The sequence below is a fragment of the Sorghum bicolor genome, chromosome 7 (assembly GCF_000003195.3).
Source record: "Sorghum bicolor cultivar BTx623 chromosome 7, Sorghum_bicolor_NCBIv3, whole genome shotgun sequence".
NCBI classification, from domain to species: Eukaryota; Viridiplantae; Streptophyta; class Magnoliopsida; order Poales; family Poaceae; genus Sorghum; species Sorghum bicolor.
Window position 1 is genome coordinate 60,007,604 of NC_012876.2, and position 18,308 is coordinate 60,025,911.

General features: G+C 37.6%; 1 pseudogene; it reads left to right on the forward strand.

Moving 5' to 3' along the window:
* Window positions 14,651–18,285, forward strand: LOC8054842 (annotated as a pseudogene).

The window sequence follows — 18,308 nt, forward strand, 5'->3', positions numbered from 1 at the left end:
TATGCACTCATGTGAGATTTTTTTTTTTTTTTTGTGTCGGTGTTGTTTATCACTTCAAACAATTATATTGTGTCTTATATATATGATGCCAATATATACTGACACTGGTGAAGTACAAAATGAAGCCTTTTGGTAAAAATGAACTTCATATCAAACTAGCTTACTATTCCCAGTATATATGGTTTTTTTTTGTGAATGGATGCATGCCAGCGATGATTATAAATGCTAGCTCTCGTAAGGGGTTAATATACATAATAACAATGTCTGCTATATATATATATGTTTTAATGGCTGTGTGGTACATGTTTTAATCATGCTTGTTATCGGTGGCGAAGGTAGAATAAATAAGAGGGAATAATCCCACTTAATTACCTTGTGGGTTTATAGACTTGTGTCATAGAGATACATATATTTTGCTAAATTAAAGTCACTGTTTTTATATGTATTTTTTAGGAGGTGCGCCCCCCTAATTACAATATAGCTTCACCCCTCTGCTTGTTATATATGGTGCTCCTACCGTTGTTTTAATTCATAATAGGCATCCTCTCTTCTATAGAAAGATTATTTCATGTCTTGGTACATGTCCCGGCAATAAGGAAATCTATATATATAGGGCTCAAATGCATTTCTTTTGTAATGAACTTTGGCTTCGTGTATGCATTTTGTTAGCTTAATCCCTGGAAGAGGTATATGCCACCATGCTGCAGCCTTCTTAATTTGTTTGATGAAAACACATCATCAGCTCAGTTTTCTGCCAATTAATGCTTACACTGCTATATACTAATGCTAAATCTAGGCTATCGTATATAACATGTGCACTACTGAGGTATAGCTTCTCTTGGTTGGATGATGTAATGATTCGGGATAAAAACTTCTTTCATCTACAATGTAATAAAACCAACCAATGCAAGCTCCTGCTGAAGAAAATAACAACCTCCGATCCACAAACTAAAAGAACAGAACACACTATATGTGGGAGGGATTTCTTCATATTTACATGTCTATATATATATATGCTCTCAAAGGTTGCACCGATATTCCAAATAATTAAACACATACCATATGGATATATGTATAGTCATATAATAAAACAGATCGACAATTTATATGATTGTTGTTAATTAATAACATGTGCACGTATAGCACATGTGTGTTTAATTCTTCACATTTAGGTTACAAACTTTTAATTCTTCACAGGTATTTGATATGTTTTCTTAGGGATGCAAGGCAGGTTGACTTGATTTTTGGGGTCTTGCGGGTAACCTGCAAAATTAAACATATAATATATTTGTGGGTTCACGAACAACCTGCCTGACATCCCTATATTTTTTTGCTAATTAATTAAAATGTCAGCAAATGTTTCATTCTTCACATCTCTCTCTCTCCCCTGGCCGATGGCCACTGTGTATATTATGTGTGTGCCTATATATATTGAAGAACGAAGGTAACTAAATTTATTTTTCCAAAACCACTTGACAAATTTACAAGTTGACATATGTTTACACAGGAAATTTTAGTACATCTCTGATAGCTTCTTGTTTATATTTGATAATGGATTAGAAAAGGATAGTTATTACTCAATGGAGATACTATATATAAGCGGTGCCCTTTTTAAGAGATCCACACTATGCATGTGTACATGTTATCATTTTAGAACGGAAAAAAATGGAACAGTGGCATGCATGCGCGCGCGGTACGGTGCGGGCGGCCCATGCATCACAGCAAACTAATTAACACTGATGCTCGAATGGAATGCTAGATCTTTGAGATTAATAAAGGACACACAGCGACAGCGGTTAAATAATCTTTGTTAATTGATAAAGTATACTCATGGGCACATGGACAAAGAACATGCATGACTACATGAGGTAAACTAGCTTTTCAGTTTGCCGTACGACCAAAACTTGTGTACACTTTGATACTTTAATTAATTTCCACTGTATGCAGACATGCGACTCTCCATCCTACTGCAGGAGCCCCTCAGCCCCATATGAATATCGTCAGAGTTAGCTGAGTTGTGGAGCTAAAAAAACTAAGTAGTTGCCATGGAGAATTTATGCATGATTTTATTGGTGACTCTCTCCTAGTCATTTAACGTAGGTCCTATTTGGTTCAGGCTATTTTTTTCTAACAATTATCTCATTGAATGTTTGGACATATGTATGGAGTACTAAATATATACTATTTATAAAATAAAAAATACAGCTAGAGAATAATTTATGAGATGATTTTTTATCTAATTAGTTTATGATTGGACACTAATTACTATATAGTTACAAATGTGCTATAGTACATGTTAAACTTTAGCACCCCCAACCAAACATCCCCTTATTATTCTTTGTTAAATCATCCTAAACTTGACTAAGGTTAAAGTATACACAATGAAAATATATTTCATGATAAATCTATTTATCTGTGTTGATATCTTTTTTATGAAATTTGGTCAAATTTACGATGTTTCGACTTAGAACATAATATGCTTTTTTTTATGAGCATAGAGGGAGTACAATAGCTGGATCGAAAGCCTAGAGAAGCTATAATTGGAAGAAAATGGAAGAAAGAAATGAAAAGAAAACTTCAACACAATGCCTCCTAAAAGCCATCGAGTATAAAAAAAACAGACGACACTTCAAAACTTGAACCCAACTTAAATTAGTATCGTGGATGTTAATATAATTTTATAGAAAACTACAACCATACGACTTCTATATATACTATACCCTTCATTCTAAATTATAAGATATTTTGGCTTTTCAAAATACATACTTTTTGTAATGTCCTTATACGTACACTATGTCTAAATACATAACAACATAAGAGAAAAAAAATAAAAAGCCAAATGTCTTAAAATTTGAAACAAATGGATATAATTTATTTAATTAGTACTGCGGTGTTAATATAATTCCAAATGAACTGGATAAAATTGTAAAATTATATCTTAAACAAAACTAATATAACATGTATTCTTAAACAGACCGAACAATATCGACACCTAATTGGTCAATGAGAGAACTTGAGGAGCAGCGGAAACTCTATTAGGACTTATTTAGTTGGGAAAAGTTTTTGGATTTAGCTACTGTACTATTTTCGTTGGTACTCTCTCCATCCCAAAGTGTAAGTCATTCTAATTAGAGAGTCAAAAAATTTTCAAGTTTGACCAAAATTATAGAGAAAAATACTAAGATTTGTAACATAAAATGAGTATACTATGAAAATATAATTAAGGAAGAATCTAATGATACTTAGTTGATATCATAATAACTATTGTTTTATCATATAAATTTGGTCAAATTTAGGATAGTTTGACTCTACAAGATTCTTGGAATGACTTACAATTTAACATGGAGAAAATATTTGGTAATTATTGTCTAATCATGGACTAACTAGGCTTAAAGGATTTGTCTCGTAAATTACAAGTAAGTTGTGCAATTAGTTTTTATTTTCATCTACATTTAATTATTCATATATGTGTCTAAAGATTTAATGTAACGAGGAATCCTGAAAAACTTTTAGATTTTGGGGTAAACAAACAAGGCTTATATTAGTTTGATCATACGGGTGACGGACGGTATCTCCAATGTAATTGGGGACTGTGGAGGTGGACTACTCACCCCCGGCCCTATACGTTATACTACTATACTACTACTGTATACCAATGCAAATGCATCACCACCGTTGAGAATCCATTCGAACCTCTGTTTAAACTAGCTCTCTATCCATCTGCCTAACCTCTAGCTAGAGCTAGTTTATATTTAATTTACTGTAGTCTCCCTGCTCAATCAGGTAAGGAAAATATATATTATAGTAGTATATATAGTAGTTAGTAAATTCGAAGTAGCTTGTACGTCATGATGCTCTTCCGCGAGTTGCTAGATTCGTAGAATCTTATATTAGATGAGTGTTCGAAGTTACTAATCAAAATTGATTATCTTTATATATTCTCCCTATTCATTTACTAACCCAATACCTATTTAGATAATACTCTCTCTGTCCCAAAGTAAATATCATTCTCATTTTTTGAGTTACTTTTTAACTTTGATCAGAGTTTAATATTTAAAAATACATAATTACTATTGTTAAATATACTTTTATAATAAGATTATTTAGAGATATAACTGTTGTACATATTTTCTATAAACCTAATCAAGATTAGAAAAATTCTACACGCATCCCATTGCGATCTCTATTTTGGGATAGAGGGAATATATATAGTTAGTGGTGAAGTCAATCAGGACGTAGGTTTAGGGAGAGGAGGCCAGATGTCGATAGGTGACCATTTACTATTTAACTACATTATAGTACATTAGTTAGGTGTTAAAGAGTATAATGGAAAAATAGCAAAGTTAGAGTGAAATCCTTTGCTTAATTTCTAGCAGCTTTTATTGTATCTTTTTGTGACATCCTGAATCTCTACTTTATCTTTCATCTTTTAATCTTATTATTGGTTGTTACAATTAATTTATCAAGTGTTATGGTCAAACTATAGTGTTTATTATATATTTATTAAAAAGGGTTCTAAGTTCTAGACTCCGCTCTTATTTACTGCAATGGCTTAAATGGCCATTTTAGCCTGATGCAATTAAGATGTTGAATTTTCTCTATCAAAAAATTATATGTAATAGTATTGTTTATAACAAAGATAGGTGCTTACAATTAAAGTATTATTAGTATTGATATGTCATGATGTATCACTGCAAATACATAAACTTTGTATAAAGTAATAACTTATAATTTCATGGAATATTTATATAATTTTTTTATCAATGTTATAGAGAAGATTTTCCCATGATCCATAAACTTTGGAAATAAAAAATTAATTGAGAATAAACAATGATTCTTTTTTTAATGTCCACGTTCATTAGTTCATGTATTTTGCCACTTTTTTTTTGTTCTCATGCGCTATATTTGTTTTAACAAAGCGTCATCCTTCTTTATTCATCAAAATAAGCAACTCCAACATATATATTATTCATGTTATTTAGACTATTTTTATATATTTAAAGCAAAAATTAAAATCTAACAGATATGCTATCTGATTTGCTAAAATAGCAAGCTTGCTATTCCTAAATTTTTGTTTGTCATATGTAGCATGTCGTTCTCACTAGTTATCTTATACAAAAGCTGTTGTGGAACCCTATACTTTAAGTGAGTTTTTTATTTTATACAATAGCTAAATCTTATAATTTAGAATATAATTTTATCTAGTCTCCTAGAGATGCTCAGTACAAATTCTACCAGGAGGAGCAACAAACCAAACATATACAACATCATATCGAAAACATTTACGGAACTCTTAGTTATTAGACAATAAGGCCTTGTTTAGTTCGCGAAAACTTTTGGTTCGGAGTACTGTAGCACTTTCGTTTTTATTTGACAAATATTGTCGAATCATGGAGTAACTAGACTCAAAAGATTTATCTCGCGGTTTACAGGCAAACTGTGTAATTAGTTTTTATTTTCATCTATATTTAATGCTCCATGCATGTGCCGCAAGATTTGATGTGATGGGAAATCTCGAAAAATTTTGGGGTTTTTTCTGAACTGAACAAGGCCTAAAAGTATCAACATTTGAAGCGTCTGGCTTCACGAACAAACTTTACACCTGTGAAGCTTCCTGTCCGGAGCTGGGCCACGTCTGCATCCATGCCGACTCGATTGGGCCTCCTAGCTAGCACCGGATACATTGTACTGGGGATGGGCCGGCGAGAAACACCAAGAGTGGAAGGGAAGTACATGGGCCGGGCTGAATCTCGGGATAAGCCACATATCCCATCCGTAGATCCACCATTTTGCATGGACATATCATCATATATCATCGTATTATTATTCACAATATAACATAATCGAGTTAATGTTCGAAAGAAAAAAGATAATCGAGTCTAAGAAATGATGCAGAGGCAAGCACAACGCCTGCCGGATTAGTTAGCGGCGTTCACGAGCTCAGCATATATAGGGCCTTGTTTAGTTCTTTTTTTTTTTTGCAAAACAGCTATTGTAGCACTTTTATTTATATTTAACAAATATTATCTAATCATGGACTAACTAGATTCAAAAGATTTGTCTCGTCAATTACAAGCAAATTGTGTAATTAGTTATTTTTTATCTATATTTAATGTTTCATGCATATGCCGTGATGGAGAATTAAAAAAATTTACAAAACTTTTTTGGGAACTAAGGCCTTGTTTAGTTCACCTAAAAAACCAAAAACTTTTCAAGATTCCCCATCACATCGAATCTTGCGGCATATATATGGAGCATTAAATATAGACAAAAAAACTAATTATACAATTTAAATGTAAATCGTGAGATGAATCTTTTAAGCTTAGTTAGTATATGATTAGATAATAATTATTAAATAAAATAAAAATATTACAGTATCAAAAAATTAAAAAAAATCAGATCTAGACAAGGCCTAAGGCCTAGGTCTCCTCCAACCTCCAGTTGGCGTGAGCGCGACCGACCTCAGTGTGGTGTGGGGGTGTCACCGGTGTCGCCGGTGCTGATGAATGCGTCCTGCTGCAGCCGGCGCACGCAACGCCCTGTTTACCCCACTTAAAAAAAAATTTCATCCATCTCATCAAATCTTTAGACATATGCATGGAACATTAAATGTAGATAAAAAATAAACTAATTACACAGTTTAGTTAGAAATCGCGAGACGAATCTTTTAAACCTAGTTAGTCCATGATTAGCCTTAAGTGCTACAGTAATCCACATGTGCTAATGATAGATTAATTATCCTTAATAGATTTGTCTTGCAGTTCTAGACGAGCTATGTAATTTGTTTTTTATTAGTTTCTAAAAACCTCTCCTGACATCTTTCCGACATATCCGATGTGATCACTGCTATCAACTTGCTTACTGCCGGTGATGGTGGTGGAGTTTCCGGGGGAGCCCCGGTGGCTCGCTGCGCTCTGCAAGTGCTACGGGCAAGGAGGCTAACTAAACACATGCAGTTGCTAGCTAGGCTCAAACAGTACATGCAACTAAACAAGTTCACCTTAGGCTAGCCTGGCCTTGTTTAGTTTGCAAATTTTTTGGATTTTGGCTACTGTAGCACTTTTGTTTTTATTTGACAAACATTGTCCAATCATAGAGTAACTAGGCTCAAAAGATTCATCTCACAAATTACAGGTAAACTGTGCAATTAGTTTTTATTTTCGTCTATATTTAATGCTTCATGCATGCGACCAAAGATTCGATGTGACGGGGAATCTTGAAAATTTTTGCGAACTAAACAAGGCCTTAGTTTGGCTAGTCAGGCTTATATTGGAAACGAACCAAACACACTCATGTTGTCTAATCATGAACTAACTAGGCTTAAAAGATTCGTCTCGTCAATTCTGACCAAACTGTGCAATTAGTTTTTATTTTTGTCTATATTTAATATTCCATACATACGTCTAAAGATTCGATGTGACGGGGAGTTTGAAAAGTTTTATAAAATTTTAGGAACTAAACAAGGCTCCTCGTCAAAAACGATATGATAGGGAATCTTAAAACGATACGATAGATTCGTCTCACAAATTATAGATAAATTATACAATTAGTTATTTTTTTATTTATATTTAATGCAGTATACATACCTAAAAAACGATATGATAGGGAATCTTAAAATTTTTTGAAACTAAACAAGACCTAAGTAGAGAACTAGAGATCCCTTATTATTTAGGCTTTCTAACTAAAAACTTTTGGTCTTATCTTATCAAATGTTTAAATACATGCAAAATATTAAATATAGATTAAAATAATAATTAATTATACAATTTATATGTATTTTACGAGACGAATCTTTTAAACTTACTTAGTCTATAATTAGACAGTAATTTATTATACATATAAATATGCTACAATACCTACAAATTTTCCTTTTGCGAACTAAAGGCCTCGTAACCAAGGAGACAACAAAATAGGGAGCATGCCACCATGTGCAAATCAGCACATGGACCTTTCATCCTCAGCAGAAAGAGATGCACTAGTGTACTATAAAAAGGCATGAATCCCAGTATTTTTTTCTCTTATAATAAGGAGGTGTTTGGGACTGCTCTGCTCCAGTTTTTGCAGCTCCGCTCCACGAACTCCACCATGGAGTAGCTCCACTGTGGAGTTTGTGGAGCAGGAGGTACTGTTTGGCACGCAGCTCTGCTCCAGCTTTAGGAATGGGTTGTTTTCATGCAAATGACTCATTATGCCCCTGATCAAAATTGCTCATGATATTTTCCGACCATAATAGAAATCAATATTTTTCGACCAAAATAGAAATCAAATGATGGAACATTAACAGAGACCATAATTAAAATACAAATAATTGTCCCATAAATTGTAAATAATAGAAAATTAAACAAAGGTTATAATTCAAATAAATCAATACCTGCTCATCCTTCTTCTTTGTTGTTGGTGGACGTTTCCTTCCGGCGGCACCTTGTCCTCTGGTTCCCTGACCGCTAGCTCCCTGAACGGCACCAGCTTGCCTGCCGATGCCCTGGCCACTAGGGGCTTGTGTTGTCGCTCCAGTGCATGGCCACTGGCCGAACTCGGTAAAAGAACTCCAGCCATGATCACCAGGGGCCACTGGCCAGGAGCCGTATGAGGCCAGCTGTGGCGACGGACCGTACGGGGCCTGCGGCGGCGTCACGCCGTATCCTGCGCTCCCGCTTTTACAGGAACTAATCTTGTGATTAATGAGTGGCAGAGTGGGTAATTACCTCACAACTCCATGTGAAACTCCATGTGGGAGTATCAAACTCAAAAAACTGGAGTACCCCTTGAGGTACTCCAGGAAAAACATGGAGCTGACCTCTAGCTCCATCTTTTTTGTGGAGCGGAGTTCGTGGAGCTAGACGTGTTTGGGAACCCAGAGCTGGAGCGGAGCTGCAAAAACGGGAGCGGAGCAGTCCCAAACACCCCCTAAATTAACGAACAACAATCATAACTTCAGAAAAGTCGAATAAGCTTTGTTTCCATCAGGCGCCGTGTGTCAGGTTAGATGCTCTTTATTTCCATCTTTTTCTGAATTTCACAAGTATACACACGCAGATGCACAACACACATGCACATTCATCAAATACATGTATACAAACTGTACTCTTATGAGCACCTCCGAAAGATTATACCAACATATTTTGAGATTGACGAAATCATCATAGGTCTCTCACTGTCGACAAAAACATCGTCTACCAGTGAAAGTACAATAGCCTTAAATTCTAATATACTTAAACCAGGGTGAATAGATTTATAGTAAGAAACTTAACCAACTGAGCTAGCTAGGCTCAGTACACTTCCAACTTTTTAATTACGATATATTTTTGCTGAAATTATATCCATTGCAATCTGTTTATCTCAGAAGAACGCAGTGTAATATACAGTACCTATTAGTTAATATCAAGGTGGATCTAGAAACTTGTAAAATTCCGAGTCCCGGAATGTTAATATTTCTTATATACTCCCTTCACCTTGAAATATCGTACATTCCAAATTTTTTATGACAACTTAAGGAATTTTCAGGCCTTGTTTAATTCACACCAAAAACAAAAAAACAAAAACAAAAGTGCTAGAATACCAAAAACCAAAAATAAATTCAGAACTAAACAAGGCCTAGCGACGATGTACCCGTGGATTAAACCCAATTAATTAATGTTTGCAATGGTTTTAAACCTAATTAGGGAGATTTATAACGCAGACATTCCTCAAGGGAGAATTCCTTCTCTTCGAACAGCTTGCGTTATAAAATTACTTGCCTCAAACGCTTGTTGTGTGAACGTGGCATCGTGTTTTTTAAATTAGGTGAAACTTCCACAGAATATGAGCCTTTATTGGCCCGCCTTTTATGCTTTTCAGTCAAAAGTAATGAAAGAGACATTTTTGTTGGTATACCGGTGCGTTTTCCAGATTCCATGTCCATTTCTATGTGTACAACGTTATGCAAGCTTTACTTTATTTTGTGCAAGCTGCAATAATAATCGGTGTACAGTGCAACGCATCTGAGCGCACCACGGTACCAAACCGCTTGCATGGACGGCTCCGATGGAATCCAATATAATACCTGGAGAGCTGGCATTGTAGTAGCAAGAGGAGGAGCGCGCGCAGCTGCAAGTCGTTGTTGTCCATGGTAGTGGGTAAGTGGGTTGTTCCGTTACTAGTATTTATCTTTCGCAACAAATTAACAATAGTATTTTTAGTTATGGCTTTTATTTTTATAATAGCAAGTTTTATTTAGGTCTTATTTAGTTCATAAAAAGAATTTTTTTTAAGTACTGTAGTATATTTATAATTATTATAATAATTAGTGTCCAATTATAAATTAATTAAGTTCAAAAGATTTTATCTCGCAGAATACATACAAATTGTATATAATTATTTTTTTAATCTATATCTAATACTCTATATGTTTAAGCATTCACGACAAAAAAATCTTCAATGAGAACTAAACAAGGCCTCAATTATTTTTGTCCTCTCATCCTCCGTCCTGATCCAGCTGCTTTTCTATGGCCTTGTTTAGTTCCAAAAATTTTGCAAAATTTTTAGATTCTTCGTCACACCGAATCTTTAGACGTATGCATGGAGTATTAAATATAAATAAAAATAAAAACTAATTGCACGGTTTGGTCGGAATTAACGAGACGAATCTTTTAAGTCTAGTTAGTCCATAATTAGATAATATTTGTTAAATACAAACAAAAATACTATTATTCCTATTTTGTAAAAAAAAAATTGGAAGTAAACAAGGCCTATGTGTGTGTCGTCGGTGATGAATGTGTGTATCGCACTCCAGTCTCGTGCAGTCCCGGATTGAGTCCGGACTCCGAGGCCTTGTTTAGTTCCGAAAAGTACTGTAGCACTTTCGCTTGTTTGTGACAGATATTATCCAATCATGGACTAACTATGATCAAAAGATTCGTCTCGTGATTTACAGCTAAACTGTGTAATTAGTTTTTGTTTTTATCTATATTTAATGTTTCATACATATGCCACAAGATTCGATGTGATGGAGAATTTTGAAAACTTTTTGGTTTTCAGGAACAAGGCCCGATATCCCCGATCAGCCGACCGGCATCATGTGCACGTGTTTCTCAACTTTGTGGGAGTACCGTACTCTTTTCCTGTGGACTGTGGTAGCTGGCTTCTGAGGATGGCAAAGCGACACGTCCACACGATAGTGTATTTTATCATATGAACGTACGTACTCCTACTGTCTTCTGTAGTAGTAGGAGTAGACTAGTAGTATAATACACGTAGGAGCTTACCGTACGTACTATACAACGCATACTGCATTTCTGCTCGTACTCCCAAAGGACACTAGTTATGTATATAATCTGATGTACTCATGCATCCTTGAATCCTGTTTGATCCAACTAGAGCAAAAGGTTAGAAACTTAGGCCTTGTTTAGTTTGCAAAATAACTGGTTTTGGCTACTGTAGCATTTTATTTATATTCAACAATTATTGTCCAACCATAGACTAAGTAGGTTCAAATAATTCGTCTCACAAATTACAGTGTGCAATTAGTTTTTGTTTTCGTCTATATTTAATGCTCAATGCATGAGCCCAAAGATTCGATGTGACGGGGATTCTTGAAAATTTTTGGAAATTAAACCAGACCTTAGTACTTGTCAGAGACAAATAAAGAAAAGAAAGAGGGTAAAGATGTTTTATAGTTTTCATCAAGATCCATATTTTTTAAAACCAAAATCAATGTCCCGCACTGATATCCTGAAAATTTTGTGTGAGCACATGCAAAAATAGGGATATTATGGATATTTTCTCCCTTTTTACGATTATCAGAACAGTTTTAACTTCATCAGTAGAGCTTTTCACGAAGCCGAAGTCCAAAGCTAAAAGTAGACGTGAAGCAGACCTGTACCAAATGGCCCCAAATTATCATCATATCGGCAGTCAGATGGAACAACGGGAGAAGATATAAACAAAAGGCAGACGGATGGCAAATGGGCACATGCAGCCAGACTTGAGCGCGGACCACGGACACGATGATGATAAATGATGATGAAGAAGATGGACAACCTAAGCAAATCCCAGTTTCAGTCGAGTATGTGTGGTGTTCATAGTTGATGTGGGACGTGTTTATATCTGGATCGCTCTTCTCCGCTTGGTGATAAACCATAGCAAATCCTCAGCTAGTCGATTGTCTCTATTCGTTTGGTGATAAACTATAGTTGAAAGAATTGTTTATTGATTTGTTATGAAAGAAAAACACAAGCAAATACGTAATCTCTTTGGATGGTAGTAGTACCTACATAATACTTGTTTAAATATATGAAGTGAATTGCTCTTTCAGTTAGGTTAAACCTTTGAATTAAACTATTCGATGCATGTAACACAGTAACGTAAAACCTAGGGCCTGTTTAGTAGGGGTTCTCTCCGGCTCTAGCTCTAGCTCCTCTAGAGAAGCCCTGCTAAACGTTTTTCTAAAGAAGTCATTTTCTGAGTAAAAAGCAGAGGAGTCGAAACACGTAATCTCTTTGGATGGTAGTAGTACCTACAAATTTCAAACCAGAAAGCTATCCACATGATTTGTTAGAATTTGCACAACGAATTCGGGTTTAGACAAGATATTTACAAGGTTATGTATCATCATATCATCTACATGTGCGATTTTTTGGGTGAATTTAGACGACTTTTTGCCGTGGTTTACACGGATTTTTACGAAGGTCGTGGTTTCCACCACATACATTCCCAAGATAAAAACCACTACAATACCGCTGATTATAAAAATAAGTGATTAGACAGTTTTAAAATCGTCCTTAAAAATCAATTTTTAGGGATGGTTATCTTAAGATAACCATATTATTCTAAAATTATTTAGAGTCTAATAAAAAAGGAAAACAAATTAATGTAGGGCACAACTTTGTTTTCTAGATTCATTTTTCACTTATCACTTATTTTGAATAAGTGCTGACAACAGGATTTGAACTCATAGCCTCTTCCTAACATGTTTAATTCTCTACAATTGCACCACACAGTCACTTCTAACCACTTATACTGTTTGCACTAATATGTACGAATCTTATAATTAATATTTTAACTCATAATTAATCTTAAATGATAAAACTTTCAACTATAAACTCGTCGAACACTATAAATTTAGTATAGAACAATTCTCCATCCAAGATCATTTAAAAAATTCAAAAAATTGAAATTCAAAATCTGAGACTTAATGTATATATTCAGAACCCTAAATGATCTCAAACAAAAAATTTATCAACTACAAAATTTTAGATCTCGTCGAGCTCTACAATTTTGATATAAATTTTGTATTCATCCAACTTTATTTGAAAAAGATGTGAATTTATTTATACCACAACTATTTTAAAGATGGTTGACTTAGTCAACCACCCTTTAAAATCAATTTTTAGGGATGGGGGACTTAACAAAACAACCTCTAAAAATCACTTATTTCCAGAGATGGTTGACATAAACATCTGCTTGGAAATCGTATTTTTAGGGGTAGTTTTTTTATAGAATCGGCCTTAGAAATATAAATGTTTCTAGGGGTATTTTTATTTAACGGAATCGCTCCTAAAATTTAATTTTAAGCAATAGTTGTATAGCTGCCTCCCATGAAGGTTAGAGATGGTATGCTAAGAAAATCATTTTTGTTGGAAAAAAAGGGAGACAGTTGTAAAAATCATTTCTGTACTTGTGAGCAGGCCAGCCCTTAGCTCGCTCCCTTCTCTTCTTCCTCCTCCATAATATCCTCCTCGTCATCATCAACACGAGCAACAATGGAAGTGGGAGCGAAAGGTCCTAGTGATTATCAAAGACTTAGATTTAGCATGCCCTTACTTGAGCCCTCATAGCTAAATATAGGGGCTCAGTAAAAAAATCAACTCCACCAGGGCCCCTACTATAAACGCTAAATTTGTTGGGGCATAAAAATCCTCCCACCACATCTCATTCTTGTTGGCCCAACACACCGACCTCAATCCTTCATCGCGTGTCTGAGCCCTAGCCCATGTGCTCTCTCTCTCTCTCTCTATATATATATATATATATATCTTCCCCTGCGTGGGAGTGAGCTCTGGCAGTGCCCTCTCCTCCAAACGCACAGCAACAACCTCCGGTGGCGCCCTCCCCTTTGCTAGCGCGCTGCATCGAGTCACGGGCCTACTTCGCCGCGTAGGCAGTGCTCCAACGCGCTCGCATGGTGTATATATGAGCTGTAATTATTATACTGATAAAAATAATGAACAATTAATGAAAATATTGAAATGTTTCAGAATTTGGTAAAAATGTTGATGAAAATAAGTTGTTGTCGGCTTGATGGGCCGTGGGCAGGCACGACACGGCGTGCTTGACGGGCTGACACAACACAAAAATCAGCCTGTGGGCCGTGCCTTAGGCCGAAGGCCGGGCACGAAGCCCGTAGAGGCACGGCTCCCTAAACACGATGGCCCGTACTGGCCCGACGAATTGCGGTATGGCACGGCATGACGTCGTGCCACGCTGCCCGTTGGGTATATTGTGAAAGAAAAATATTGTTTAATGGGTAGATTTGACAAATAAGCTCGGGTAAACGGGCTCTTAGTGGCACTAAGCAGTGGGTTCGAGTGAATATCTTGAGTTTTGTTAATGACGGTTGTGCTTTTAAGAGTCCAAAGAAGAGCCAGGAGGCGACACAGTCCACGTTAGTTGCCACCTAACCCGTACGTGGCGGAGGTGCAGTGCAGTTGCGAGGTGTGGCTGTGATCGAGCGAGCTAAGCATCCTCAAATAATGCACGGGCGACGAGACGGCCAGCCTTGATCCATCGCGAGCGCGAGGACGATCGAGCACCGGCGCCTGGAGGACTGCTGCGATGGCGAGCGACACCAGCACCATCGATGGGGGACCTCTTCTCGGCGGCCGGCAGGCCTCCGACGAGGCGGACACCCCGGCCGCCGCCGACGGGGACGCCGCGCGCATGATCTGGGACGAGTCCAAGCTCCTCTAGGGCACCGGCCTGCCCATCGCCGTGAGCATGCTGCGCGCATGTACGACATCTCAGCTCCATCAACCAAATGTTCATCGGCAACCTCCCGCTGGCCGCCGCCTCAATTGGCCTCTCCGTCTTCGCCACCTTCGCACTGGGCTTCCTCCTCGGCATGGGCAGCGCACTCGAGACGCTCTGCGGCCAGGGCCTTCGGCGCCGGCCAGGTCGCCATGCTCGGCGTCTGCCTCCAGCGGTCCACAGGCTTATCCTTGTCGCCGCCTGTGTGTACGTCCTCATGACGCCCGTCTTCGTCTTCGCCGAGCCGCTGCTCCTGCTCCTCGGCCAGGACGCCGACGTCGCGCGCGAGTCCGCCAGGTTCGCCACCTACATCGTTCCCTCCAGCTACGCCATGGCCATCAATTTCGGCGCCAGCAAGTTCGTCCAGGCGCATTCTTGCATTCTTTTTGTTTAATCTTTTTTTGGGCATAACTAATAACAAACCATAACTACTACTCTTAATATATCTAACAAACATTGAGCTCTTTCTCCTATATATGTATATATCTTCAGCATGAAACATAAACGGGTGGGAGGGCATGATCTTCATCGGCCTCAATGCCGCTATCAGGTCCAGTCCAGATCGATAATCTACCTCTTTTCTTTACACTACTGTATAAATGTATGTAATTCAGTTCTGGCATAGTATATGCTCACTGTTGCCGGGTACTGATACAACCTCTGCTCTGCTGCTTTTCTTGGCCATTTACTATTTTCAGCGTCCGGGTCTCCAATGAGCTTGGCTCCGGCCGTCCAAGGGCCGCATGGAACGCCGTCATTTGGTGGTCGGCGGCGAGGCGCTGCTGATCGGGATCGTGTGCATGGCCCTCATCCTCATCTTCAGGGACAGCTAGCTTCTCCATCATATTCACCAGCGACGCCACTCTGCAGCGAGCCGTCGCCAAGATCGCCGGCCTGCTGCTCGGCCTCACCATTGTGCTCAACAGCGTGCAGCCGGTGGTCTCAGGCCTGGTCGCGGTTGGGGGCGGATGGCAGGGCCTCGTCGCCTACATCAACCTCGATTTTAACTTCCATCACTGTTCTTCCTCCTCCTGACACATTGCCACCACCCACCACGCGCGCCGCGACATTGTGGGGTATCATCGGAGCAGTAAGACCCTACCGCACCCACAACGGCCTCCTCCTCCCTCTCCCCCTCCCCCTCCCCCTCCCATTGTCACCTTGGCCATGTGCACCCTAACCCTAACATGGCCCCGTCGCCACCACTCCCAAACACTGCCCTCTCACCCTTCCCGTCGCCTGGTCGGCTTGCCTCTCCTCAGCCTCTTCTATGCCCACCAGACATGAAGAAAAAGTGGGGCGGGGCCGAATTTGGAGAAAAGATCAAATCGAGTGTTGAGAGCTTGAGAAACACTCGAGTGCTGTAGAGCTTTCCCATAAAAAAGAACAAGCTTCTCATGGGCTCTCGTCCTTGCTTGTGAGCCAACCTCAAAATACCCTCCTCCTTGTGCTTGGCCGTGGCGTGGCGGCAAAACGGGCCGTGCTCACGCCTAGGGGAATGGAGGCATGGGCTTTGGTTCTCCGAAACACGAGGTGTGCAGGTGTCGAGGGCTTGATGGACGCGCTAGAGCTTTAGGGCGCGAGCACGGCCACAGAGCCACTGGGGCACCGAGCGCGGGGAGCAGTAGCGCCTAGTGCCTGAACAATGGTGCAGGTGTGAGACGTAGGACAAGATAGACGACCAAATAGATAAGAAAAAAGAAAAAAAATAAAGGAGCAAAAAGTAAAGAAAAAAGAGAAATGATATTAAGTGGTTGTTTGGATCTCTAAAATATAAAGATGTTTGAGTTTTAATCATTTTTTTAGAAAAAAACATTTTTCAGATAAGTAAGTTAGTTAGCATGTGTTTATATTAAAAATATATTTACATATGCTTACCACAAAACAGGGAGACACGAAAATTGTGGTTATCCAATACGCATTCTCATAAAAAACGCTCGGGAGTTGTTTTTACTAATTTATGTCTTTTGAGGTTTTGTGAAAATTAGGTTTTCCTTGTACTAGAGTTTATTAGGTGATCCAAACAAATTTTTAAGAGCGATTATGGTAAAACAAGTTTTACGAAAGTTGGTTTTTGTAAATTCTAAAATAAAATAGAAAATAAGAATAGCCAAGCTCAAGATTCAAACAACCCTTATGATCATCTTTATTCTTCTTATCTACATTAAAAAGTTGTTTATACAAATATTCTATTAAAACAACTTTACTTTTACTTTGTAAAACTGCTTAAGTAAATTTTAGTTGCATCGATAAAATTGCTTTTGTAGCTAAAAATTTGTTCCATCATCTCCAACAGTTTCTAAATAATCACTTAGTTAACTAATGAATTTTTCAAGTGACTATAAAAAGTTGAAAGCTATTTGTTGGCCTCATTAAATGGTTTTCAAAATCTCGTTCCTAAAAGATAAAAGATAATTTTACATCAGAATTTTTGATGTGTTTCTAAATAACTCAAACTCTCTCTCGTACATTTATATTAAAACATTGTCCAATTCTTATTCTTTTACACATCCTTTCACTTGGTGCACCTATTTATCCGCATGACAGGGTTGATTTTCGGAGCGCCAAAAGAATAAGAGTTGGGATTGAGAGTTGTGTTTTTTTAGTCTTGCACAAAATAATGAATTAGAAGATTGTTTTGGGCCTTTATACTTTTTATAAAAACAAGAAAACTGTCTACTTTTATGATAAAGCCGTATCTAACGTACGGAGCACATGCCGGCACACCTGTCTCTGGGGCGTGCGTCATCGTCACGAGATGCGTTATGGAGCGGGAGGAGGCGAAGCAGTGCACGAGGGTGGGCTTTGTTTACTTTCTCCCAAAAATCAAAATTTTTCAAAAACTTTTCAAAATTTTCTATCATATTGAATCTTTAGATGCATGTATAGAGCATTAAATATAAACAAAAATAAAGAATAATTACATAGTTTATCTGTAATTTACGACATAAATCTTTTAAGCGTAGTTAATATATAATTGGACAATATTTGTCAAATACAAACGAAAGTGCTACAGAGTTTCGAAAAATTTTGGAGCAACAACTAAACAAGACCGAAAATTTTTGGTTTTAGTTACCGTAGTATTTCGTTTATATTTGATAATTATTATTTAATTATAGACTAATTAGGTTCGAAAGATTCGTATCGTAAATTATAGTCAACCTATCTAATTAGTTATTTTTTATCTAGTATATTTGCCGTAAAATTCAGTGCAGACACTCTTGAAAACTTTGCAACCCTAGCTGCACCTAAACCCGTGGCGGAGGTGCAGACGTGCTGGTGCAGTTGCGAGGTGTGGCTGTGAT